A 12,014-nucleotide genomic window follows, 5' to 3' on the forward strand; every position below is an offset into this window, starting at 1 on the left:
CTAAACTGAGGGCACATTCTTTGTTCTCCATTTCCTGCAGGCATTCTGCAGAAAGTTCCAGTGCATCGTCCTGTACCACATTCTCTTCAATTCCATCCTGTGTCATCTGGTGACATGATTTCATATGGGAACTCACTAGCCTATCACTCCACAACATTGACTGCATCAGAGTTGCCACAGTTTCCTGTTCCTTCTCTTGCTGTGCAATTCCATCTGAACTTGTGTACTGGTTTCTTATGGAAGGCCCCAAAGTATCTTCATATGGCAACTGATCAGATGATTCCCACTCCACCAGTTTCCCCTTAATTTGGGGATCCATTGCTTCATCATGCTGTGGTGTATCAGTTAGATTTTCTACATTAAATCCTTCACTTCACAGGTAATCCATGACTTCAGTTTCTATTTCTTTAACTTCTCCAGTACTGATCCTCTTTTCTACTTTTCCTCTTTGTTTTCTTATTTTTTGTATAGAGAAATTGTTCATATCCCGATGACTTTGCCTGTATGTCTCTTCAAATATCTTCATTGCTGATGTTTTTGCATTGATTAGTTTTGCTTTGTCCTTTGCATAAATATTGCACCATATTAAACCTCTATTTCTTTCCCATGTCCATATTTATTTTTCAGATGTCTACTTCTCCTGTTTCCCCTTTCTTGGTGGACTAGTTCCATCATGCTGTGATATAACCTGTGTTAGACTGTCTACACCAAATCCTTCACTTTGCAGGTATTCCTTAACATCAGCTTCTATTTTTTTTACTTCTAATTTACTAATCTTCTGTTCTACGTTCCCTGTTTGTGATCTTATTTTTTATACTGTGAACTTTTCCATATCTGGATGCCTTTGCCTATATTTCTCTTCAAATATCTTTGGGGCTGCTTTTTGTATTGATTAACTTGGCTTTCTCCTTTGCATAAATATTGCACCATATCAAATCTCTATTTCTTTTCCATGTCCATATTCCTTTTTTTTATACCTTTCAAAAATCTCTAGATTTTGCTCTTTCTAATTTCACACTTCCTCAGTCTCTTCTTTTTTCAAACGGTCCAAGGTTTCTTTGTCTGTATAATGGTTTTCATAAGTCTGTTGTATTAATGAACACATTTTTTTTATTTGAAGCTTCTGACAGTTTTTCTTGTAGTAAGTATTTTTCTTTCCTTTAATTTCTTTCTTAATCTTTTTGTATATCATCTGTCTGGAAATCCTAGGCTTCTTGCATAACAGTAGCAATATATAATTTCTATCTTTTCCTCAATAATCCACTCTATTATCTTTATGGCTCTTTTTTGGCTTATCAGTTTTAGTGATTTTTTGTGAACTACTATTTCTTTCTACAATGGCGGGGTATCCTCCCTTTCAGCCTGGATTAACTCCATTGTAGGAATATTTACATGGTTATTCCTCTTCATTCAATAATGATTCTTTCCATGGCCTTGCTGATAAAAATAAATAAACTTCACAAATGCCAAAATAAACCACTGAAGCACTGTTACAATTAAACCTGTTTTTACATGTCACAAAAAATTGTTATTCTTGAATGTGTATCAATCACCTTGGAGAATGTAGGGGCAAGTCACATACTCACTGCAGGGGAAGCAACCTGCCAGTTGGGAAAATTGTAAAGAGCTGGAAGGAACAAAAAATGGAGGGTCCCGCCCTTCAAAAGTGATATGGAGAGTTATGTTTTTTATAATAAAAAGTAGGCTGGGAACCCAAAACATTAGAGAGCGCCGTACTACTGGTGCTAATGTTCCAATTGCTGTGCAATATTTGTTTAATACCATGCATGCCTCTGCAAATGGGGAGAGGGACACTCACTGTGTGGTTTATACCCATGGAATAGAGGCTTTTGTTTTGTTTTATTTTAATCTCAGACCCATATCAGAGGTAAATCAGAATCACATTTATTGGCCAAGTTTATACACATACAAGGAATCTGACTCGGTTTCAGTGACTCTCCAAGTATGAATTATATAAATGACATGCATACAACTAGTAAGAACAAGACAAATGATATGCATGCAACTATTAAGAGCAAAATAAAAAAAAAAAAGTAAATATGCAAGTATATATATATATATATATATATATATATATATATATATATATATATATATATATATATATATACATATACATACAAGGTGCAAAGTGCAACTTAGTGCAAGAAATACTGAAATAAACTCTGAAAGAAACAAGTATTAACAATAATTAAACAATACAAGCAGAATCCTTGGAGGCTTGGGAAAAAGAATACCTCAGCCTGATAAGCTGAGTTAACCATTTATGAACTTGATGACCTGTGGGAAAAAATGTTATTATATCTGCCTGTTTTGTTGTATATTAATCTATAATGCCTGGCCGATGGTAATAGTTCAAAAAGATGGTAGCCTGGATGTGAAGGGTCAGTGATGATTTTTCCCTGTCCTTTTCATGACTCTGGAATAGTACAGATCAAGTAAGGAGGGCAAACAAGCACCAATGATATTTTCAGCAGACGTGACTATTCATTGTAACCTATTTTTGTCATGATTACACAAAGATCCAAACCACACTGTTATGGATGAGCTGAGAACAGACTCAAATATTGTTGTATAGAACTGAATCATCAGTTCCTGTGGGAAGTTGAACTTCCTCAGCTGTTACAAAAAGTACATTCACTGTTGTGCCCTTTTTATGATGGACCCTACATTGGTTTCCCACTTCAAGTCCTGGGAGATTATAGATTCCAAAAACTTGAAGGATTCCACAACTGACACACCAGTATTAAATTTAAAGAGGGGGAATAATATTGTAGCACCACTCCTAAAGTTCACTGTCATCTTCACAATTTTAAGAGTGTTCGGCTCCAGATTATTCTGAGTACACCAAAGGGCCAGCTGCTCAACCTCTCGTCTGTATCCAGACTCATCACCATTCCTGATGAGCCCAATGATAGTTGTATCATCCGCGTATTTAATAAGTTTGACAGAGGGGAGCTTACAGGTGCAGTCATTAGTGTAGAATGAGAATAGCAGTGGGGAGAGCACACATCCCTGGGGGGCACCTGTATTGATCATGCGATAGCTAGATGCAATTTGCTCCAGTTGCAATGTCTGTTTCCTATTGGTTAGAAATTGGTCATCTATTGACAGGTGGAAACAGGAACGAAAAGCTAGAAGAATTTCAAGTGCAGAAGTTCCGTAATTGTTGTATTAAATGCAGAGAATCCTTGCTGGTAAACAGTGTTAGATGATAAATCTGTGAATCTCTCAAATGCTATCTGCCTTGTTTAACTTTGGGAGGGGTAGTCATAGACACACCAACTGCTGACAGGGCTCTCCAATTATTTTAACACATCTTTTCTCCTCTTAAATTTTAATTTTTTAATTGCTTGAAAACTCCTTACCAGACACCCACAAGAGAGTGAAAATTTAAAGAGATAAAAACTGGGTTAAATTACACTGTAATATGATGTAATGATGTCATCCACACTATTATTTTTAATGACAAGTAGAAACAGTCGACACATATATTACTGTTCATGTATCCTTCTGCAAGTTTGTACTGTTAAAATAGTTGATTTAGAAATTAAGTTCCTTATTTTGTGTGTCTGTGCGTGTGTGTGTGTGTGTGTGTGTGTGTGTGTGTGTGTGTGTGTGTGTGTATGCACATATATATATATATATATATATATATATATATATATATATATATATATATATATACATGTATATATAGAGAGACAGATAATATATATATATATATATATATATATATATATATATATATATATATATACATACAGAGAGAGAGAGAGAGAGAAAGGTGCATGTATAAAAATAACATAGTTGTCAAAGCCTCCAGCTCACAATGTTCTCCCCTAAAAATACTAACAGGATTTGCAGAATTTGTAGGTAGGGTGCATCTCCAATTTACTTAAATATCTTACCAAGAAATAGTATTGATGATGATGTAGAAAGATCTTCTGAAACCTTATCACAACATATCCAAGAGACACACAGTAGAGTTCAGTCCAGAAATCCAGGGGGCAATAAACTGTTATCAATTTAATTATTTCAGTCTGCAATCAGAAACAAATATTTCACACCTGCCCACTCAAACATTGAAAATGTGCAATTACCTTTTACAACTATCTCCTCATATTTGGCAGAAGCTAATTTCCCACTCAGATCAAATCTCATTGTATTAACAAAATTTGGAAATGTTAGTACTCATTTGCCTGATTTCCAAAGCATTATATTGAAAGTTTGGGTAAGCTCTGACTTAGTCCCAAGGAATGTAAATAATGAATTTCTTCTAGCCACCAATTCATAGACAGTATAATTTGTCCAAATTTAATCTGAAACATTGTGAAGAGCTTTGTCTGCAAGAAAAAGGCATGCAATTTTGCCCAGTCTACTACAACAAAAGGACATGATATTGTAAAACATACCTGAAGGCATTAAAACAACTTAAACAAAGACAAATTTAAAAAAGGCATTATTGAGCTATGGCTAAAAAGGGTTAATAGGTATGTGCACTCCCGTAATCACAAACTTATCATTATATGCCGGCTAGTTGCAAGAGCCAAGCAATGATGATCCTTACAAAACTTGGAATGTTACAGAGATACTGTTGTATCACAATATGTTTCCAGTGACTTGAAATGACAAAGAATTATTGTTCTGCATTCTTTTTAATTATAGGTTCATAGGTTCATACTAGGCTATCTGCCCTAGGGCATTTATAAGCCTAGCCAGAATGTGTTTGGCTTTCGCCACCCATTTTAAATTTATTTTGCTATGCCCTTTTTCGAGGTTAGTATACTGTGCCTCTGTCTAACAGTGACACAGAAGTGATACCCGGGGTAAACCTACGATCTCCCATCCACTCATCAAGATTCCTCTTGAAGAGAGTCAATGAGGGACTCTGCCTAACCTGGACTGGGATTTTATTCCAGAGTGAAGGGAGCCTCTGGGTTATGAATCTGTCCCTCCAGCATGTCCTATTTATTTCAGTGCTGAGGTTCAAGTCTCTCGAGCACGTAGCTCGATGGGATTTGGATTTTCTGAGGTGCAGCATGTCCATTAATTCCGGGTTGGACATGGCTTTATACGTCAGGCACAGATCGCCTCTGAACAGGCGGTATGCCACTGAGTAGAGCTGGAGTTTCATTAACTGGGCAGCATATGGCATCTGTTTGAGCCCTTTGATCCTCTTGGTGAGGTACTTTTGGGGTCTTTCCAGTTGCTGCAGGTGTCTATTAAGGTACATCCCAAAAGGGGCATTGTACTCAATTATGGGCCTGATGAGGGATGAGTAAAGAGGCACGATGACCTCCCCTGATCTAGATGTGAATCCCTTCATGATAAGGTGGGCTATATAAAATATTTTTCTAACCACTTTGGCCACATGGTTGTCAAATGAGAGATTGTTATCAACTTGGGTCCCCAGGTCCCTAATTACTTCTTCTGTACTTAATGGATTACCACGTATGTAGTAATTTGTGGGCACTTTGTTTTTGCCATAGGGGATGACTATACACTTTTTGGCATTTAGCTTGAGGCCATGGCTCTGGCACCAGTTGTCTGTTTCTATGAGGCCCTTTTGGAGGATGCTTGTGTCGGCTGGAGAGTCGATTATGGCGCCCAGTTTGCAGTCATCTGTGAACTTGGTCAGCCACAGTCCTTCCGTGTTTGCCTGTACCTCCGAGAAATATATACCGAACAAGAGAGATCCCAGGACTGAGCCTTGTGGGACGCCACTTGTAACTGGTTTGGAGTCTGACATGGCTCCAGCAATCCTAACCATGTGGGTTCTCTCCTTGAGCCAGTTTGCAACCCATCTAGTAACATAGGGGTTTATATTTAAGCTGGTGAACTTATCTATAATGCCCGAGTGGGGTATTGTATCGAAGGCTTTTGCGAGGTCCAGTTAGGCTGTGTGGACCACCTTCCCCTCGTCAATCGCCTTGGTGACTGTTTCAAAGAAATCGACCAGGTTTAAGAGGCAGGATCTGCCCTTAACAAAGCCGAACTGGGTAGGATCCAGTGTCTGTATGTCCCCAATATCTTTATTTATGAGGTCCATGATGATCCTTTCCATAGCTTTGCAGACCAAGCTAGTCAGGATTATGGGGTGATAGTTTCCAGGATCCGTTGAGGCACCACCTTTATGGAGAGGGACCACTGTTGCTGTACGCCACTCTTTGGGTACATATCCTGTAGTAAGGCTGAGATTGAACAGTAGTTTTATGTTTGGGTTTAGCTCTTCTTGGAGTTCATGTAGGACGCAGCCCAGGACACCGTCTGGTCCCATTGATGCTGTGTTTTTTGCTTTGGAGAGGGTGGCTCTTACCTGAGCATCTGAAATGTCAGGGGGGCAGCACTCTGCTGGGATAGATATTTGCCCTTTTGGTGGGGAGGGTTTGCGCTGAACCTGTCAGCTAGGATGTTGGTAATGTCTGTGGGTTCGGTGTATTTTTTGTCATTTTGGACTAATTCTGAGCATATCTGGGAATTCCCACCCAGGTTCCTAACATAACTAAAGAAAGCCTTGTGATTATCCTTAGTGTCCTGTGCAATTTTTCTCTCGAAGCTGGCCTTAGACGATTTTATGAGTGCCCATAGTTTTTTGCTAATACTGATCAGAGATGCCTTCCCTTTTTGGGATTTTGCTCTATCATGTAGTAGCTTCCTCCTTCTATTGTATAGTTTGTTTATGGCTGGGGTCCACCAGACAGGACGTCTGCCTTCAGAGGATTGGGTCTTGGTTTTATTTGGGATTGCATGATCCATGCATTCCTGAAGGTGTTCATAGAATGCGTTTATGAAGAATTCTGCGGTCTGGGCTGTTTTTTCCACAGGCCCGGGGGCTTTGAAGGATTCCACCTCAGTTTTGAGGAGTATGAAATTTGCTTTAGAGAAGTTTTTCACTGTGGTTTTCTGGGCAGGAGGTGGGGTCAGGATGTGAATATCCAGTGAGATTAGTTTATGGTCTGATCTTACCAGTGAGGGATACACTTCTGGTCTGGAGCATAGAGTCCCCATGTTGGTGATGATCAGGTCCAGTATGTTTTCTCCTCTTGTAGGAGTGGTAACAAGTTGTTCCATAGCATTTGAGTTTACAAATTCTAGGAACCTTTGGGCTAAGGTGTTGGAGCTAGAGTAATGCTCCCAGTCTATGTTTGGGTAGTTGAAGTCGCCCAATATAATGGTGTTTGGAGAGACCTTCATATTTTCCAGTGTTCTCAGGAAGGCTGAGTGGGGTTCCTGGGTTTGGGAGGGTGGTCTGTAGCAGGCTATAAACTGGAAGGCAGTTTTACCCACTGTTAGTTGCACATGGATAGTCTCTGATACTTCGTGCTGTGCCACCAACCTGGGGGTGTGGGTATCTTTGACGAATATTGATACTCCCCCTCCTTTTGTGGTTCGGTCCAAGTTTTGGGGCCGAAAAGCATGGTATGAGGTATAACCTGGTAGTGCTGGGGTGCTCTCGGGAGCCTTGTACCAGGTCTCTGTTACTGCACAGATATCAATGTTCTCCATGCTAAGGAGAGTTTTGAGTGCATGCATCTTGAGGTTTAGACTTCTGGCGTTGAGTAGCATTACTCTTAGTTTCTTATCCCTTGTGATACCTATGGAGGTGGGTTTGTCTTTTGAGCCATGCCTAAAAAAGGCACTATGGGGGTAGCAAGAGCCTTTGCCAATATTCAAAAGCCCAGGGGTAACAGGTGCAAGCCATCCCTAGCGAAGCATCGTGGCTTGTCGAGCATGTCATCCCAGACTGACAGGCATTGGATCCCCTTTGAATGACACCAATACTTAAGCCAATTGTTGAAATTGATCATCTTGTCTTCATATTGTGGCATCATTCTTGGTGAGGGTAAGATGCTACTCAAGGTCAGGGTCATACCGGCCTGGGCTACATGCTCAGAGAGCTCCTCTATGTCTCTTTTCATGTAGTCCAGGGAGGTACATCTCAGATCATTCACACCAGCATGGACAATGACTGAGTCATTAAAATGTATTTTGGTCCAAACACATTAAGGACATACATAAGAGTGGAAGCCCGAGTTATTGTGAAAGACTAAGAGCACTTTGTCTTGTGCAGTACCCTTTGCAGTGGTGTGGGAGGTGAGCTTGCTCGGGCTTGTTGGACATATGGGGATAGCTGATTCTAGGGGTGTTTGGGGTTGCCGGGAAGTGCTAGAGAGTCATCAGATTTCCTTCTTGGAAATATCTGTGGGAATGGAAAGTGTGTTGAGTGGTTCACTGGCTGAGTAGCCACTGCATGGAGCACACTGGTAAAATGGAACAGGACAAATACTGGTTTGGATATTTTAAGAACAGCCTGGAAACACATTGCATGAACTAGTGAATGGTATTCTGGCAAAACTGGATGGGCATTGCTGCCCATTCTTGAAGTACTGATATATGTGTATGTAAAGATGGAAATATAACAAATAAGAAACTAGAAGGTTCTCATAATTTAAACTCTATGGACTGTCAAACATGCTTGGAGGGAGCTAATAATAAGAATAAACATTACAGCTTGTGGTCTCTCAAATAACTAAGCAACAGCCAAATTAAGAAAAAAACACACACACACAATAGTTATGTAATGTATGATTTTAGTAAATCTAGACATAAAATATATGATCATAAAAGATGAAGCAGTCTGCTGAATTTAGATATTAAAGACAGGATTTAACAACATGGGCTTTTGTATAATAAAACTACTGTCTTAACTTGTCATAAATGACATACACTGCATTGAACATTAAGGGGAAGCATGATGATTTTCTTATATAAGTAAATATGCATAACAAGTCATGTAATTGCTTTAACTTGAATTATAGTGTTTGTAACCCATCTTGACCATATATAATACTTAAGTGGTTACCAAGGTAACTAATGTTTTATACATGACATCAAACTAACAAAGTTGTTTAAGAGAAACAATAGAAGCCTGAATTTGAAATGTCACAGAATGTAGCAATCATATTCTGAACAAATAGTATTACATTGACAATAGACACTCAGTTTAATAGCATGGGCTTATATATAATAACACTACTGTTTTAACTTGTCATAAATGACATACACTATATTGAACATTAAGAGGAAGCATGATGATTTTCACATATAAGTAAATGTGCATATCAAGTCATATAATTGCTTTAACTTGAATTGTGGTTTTGTAATACATCTTGACTACACATAATACTTAAGCTGTTACCAAGGTAACTAATGTTCTATACATGACATCAAACTGACAAAGTTGTTCAAGGGAAACAATAGAAGCCTGAACTAGGAATGTCACAGAATGCAACAATCACATTCTGAATAAATAGTATTAAATTGACAATAATCACTCAGTTTAACCTTTGTTGATTATACAAAATAGAATGTTGCCATTTAAATCAAAAAACTTTCAGTATGTTGTTGTCACAGCAGAACTCCATTCCACTAATGATTGGCAGTAGATTTTTATGTGCTGAGTTGCCAGCCCTGATGAACAACCTTCAACGAAGGTATGCCCATTCACACATGTCTCCACACAGAAGATGCTCTAGCTGAGAATCGTACAGGACAACGTCTTACTGTGAGGCAACAACGCTACCGCAGCACCACCACTAAAATGGCAATTTATGAATATGGAAAGGGAACTTGTAATCATTAATCACAATAAGTGAAATTGTTGTTCTTAACCTATAATTTCACTAATTTTATAATAAGAAATGACAGATATGAAAATTCTTGTGTAGGAAATGGAGGGAAGAGGGATGCACTGATAATTAAAATGCTCTAAATTTCAACAGTGTTTACATAAAACAAATGTGATGCTTTAAGTAAGTCAGCAACAAACAGACTACTTAAATGCTGGCAAACAATGAAATATAACAAAAAACCAGGCTTAAATAGTGGGAAGTATACTTGCTGTGTTCAATTCAAGTCAGTCACAAATGTTCCACAAAAAGAAACGAAGCTGTAACCTACAAACCGCTTTACTTTGCGAATTCGTAATCCAATAAAGAAGAGTCAAAATCACCATAGAGTGTTCATTCAAACCTACTCATCCACTGGGCAATAGCTTGTAGAAAAAACACGCAGTCAGCATGTAAAAATAAATCCAAGCGTCCAGTAGAAACCACGTTTATTAAAATAATTAAAACACAGGGCTAGCGCTTTCAACGAATCTTCTGATGAAGATTCGTTGAAAGTGCTAGCCCTGTGTTTTAATTATTTTAATAAACATGGTTTCTGCTGGACGCTTGGATTTATTTTACATGCTGACTGCGTGTTTTCTACAAGCTATTGCCCAGTGGATGAGTAGGTTCAATGAACACTCTATGGTGATTTTGACTTCTTTATTGGATTAAGAATTCAATAAGCGGTTTGTAGGTTACAGCTTTGTTTCTTTGTGAACATTTGGTTACCTTTTGTGACTGACTTGAATTGAACACAGCAAGTATACTTCCCACTATTTAAGCCTGGTTTTTTGTTGTATTTTATAAGTCTTGTTTATTATCAGGCGAACAGAGTGTAGTGAGCATTATTCTTTGTTTTTAAACAATGAAATATAACTTCTGATATATCTAGAAAAATACACTGTATTATAAACATTAGGTACCATCTATTTATATTAATACATTTTGAAAGACTTCATCAATAAGGCTGAATATGTTAAATAACTGTGTGCTGTAATCTTTTACTGAGGTTTTATATATGATACATCCTACTTTACTATGATTGAATTGCTTGTCATCTAGCTTTCATGTAAATATTAATTGCTTATACAATAAGTAGACATTTATATTGTATCAGAATTCTGTCTAATCTACAATAGTACTATATCTGTTCAAGGTAATATAAATATTTCTTATTCCTATTAAAAATATTCTCCATATGATAATTAAATTTATGGAGCTCAGATGTTCTGGATTGTCAAGGTATGAATGATAACCTAAATGATTTTCATTCCATGGCTAGTGCGGCTCTTAGTTTTGTTAACAGCAAAATGATTTAATAAAGTTTGTTCCTGTCACCTATGGCTCCCAGTGCTTCTCATTTTTGATGTGGTCAAGTTGTTTCATTTAAGGGACGGTTTTTCCAGTCGTTTGGTTGGGCAAGTTTCATTGTGTGTGCATGGAGCCTGAACGAGGTGAAGGACAAGACTTACTGGAACTAAATAATGCAGTAAATTTAGGAGAGGCAGTCGGCCAACTCATACAAGCAGTTATGCTACTTAATAGTAACATTTCCCAACTGCTGCTTCATAGCAGGAATTACGCTTCGCTACCAGGGTATAGTTTCTAAAGGGCTAAGAGTATATAAATACCCAAATAACACCAAAGAAAGTAGTTTAATGGATTACAAAAAAGTGTTTGATGAATGTGGTTTTGGAATCATGAGAATTACTATTAGGGACAATGAAAATGATATGAACCAGATATATAAAAAAATAGAAGAAGTTAATGAACAAATTCTAAATGATTTGTTATTTACAGTAGAAACGGAGAAAATTAAGTATTATAATATTAAAAAGAAAGTGGATGAAAAATGCTATATTAATTCTAGAAGGAAAGCTAAGAAAATAGAGAGATATTACTGAATATAAGGAAAAGAAATGTTACCCTTTAACCAAAATTAGGGCAAGTTATGAAGGTGTACATAGAGAATATAATCCTGATAGATGGGAAAGAAATGATAGAAATATACAAGAAGACTTAGAAATTTATAATAGTACTCACAATAGTCATAATAATAATAAATGGGATGCTAGAAAGTATAATGACGCATGCTAAGGTACATTTCAATAACAAAAATTTAAGTGGTAATGAACAAGAAATAAGGGAAAGACAAAATCAAATTTATGATTTAAATGACCCTTTGGATTTTCAATTACCCAGACGGTTGGAGAGAATACGGAACAAACCCACAATAGAACACAACAGGTAACGAATAAATGTACTAGTAAGGATATAACTGAAGAAATTAATAATGAGATAGAGATAATTAATGAGAAC

The sequence above is a fragment of the Protopterus annectens genome, chromosome 1.part1, assembly GCF_019279795.1.
Source record: "Protopterus annectens isolate FY-2018-M chromosome 1.part1, PAN1.0, whole genome shotgun sequence".
NCBI classification, from domain to species: Eukaryota; Metazoa; Chordata; order Ceratodontiformes; family Protopteridae; genus Protopterus; species Protopterus annectens.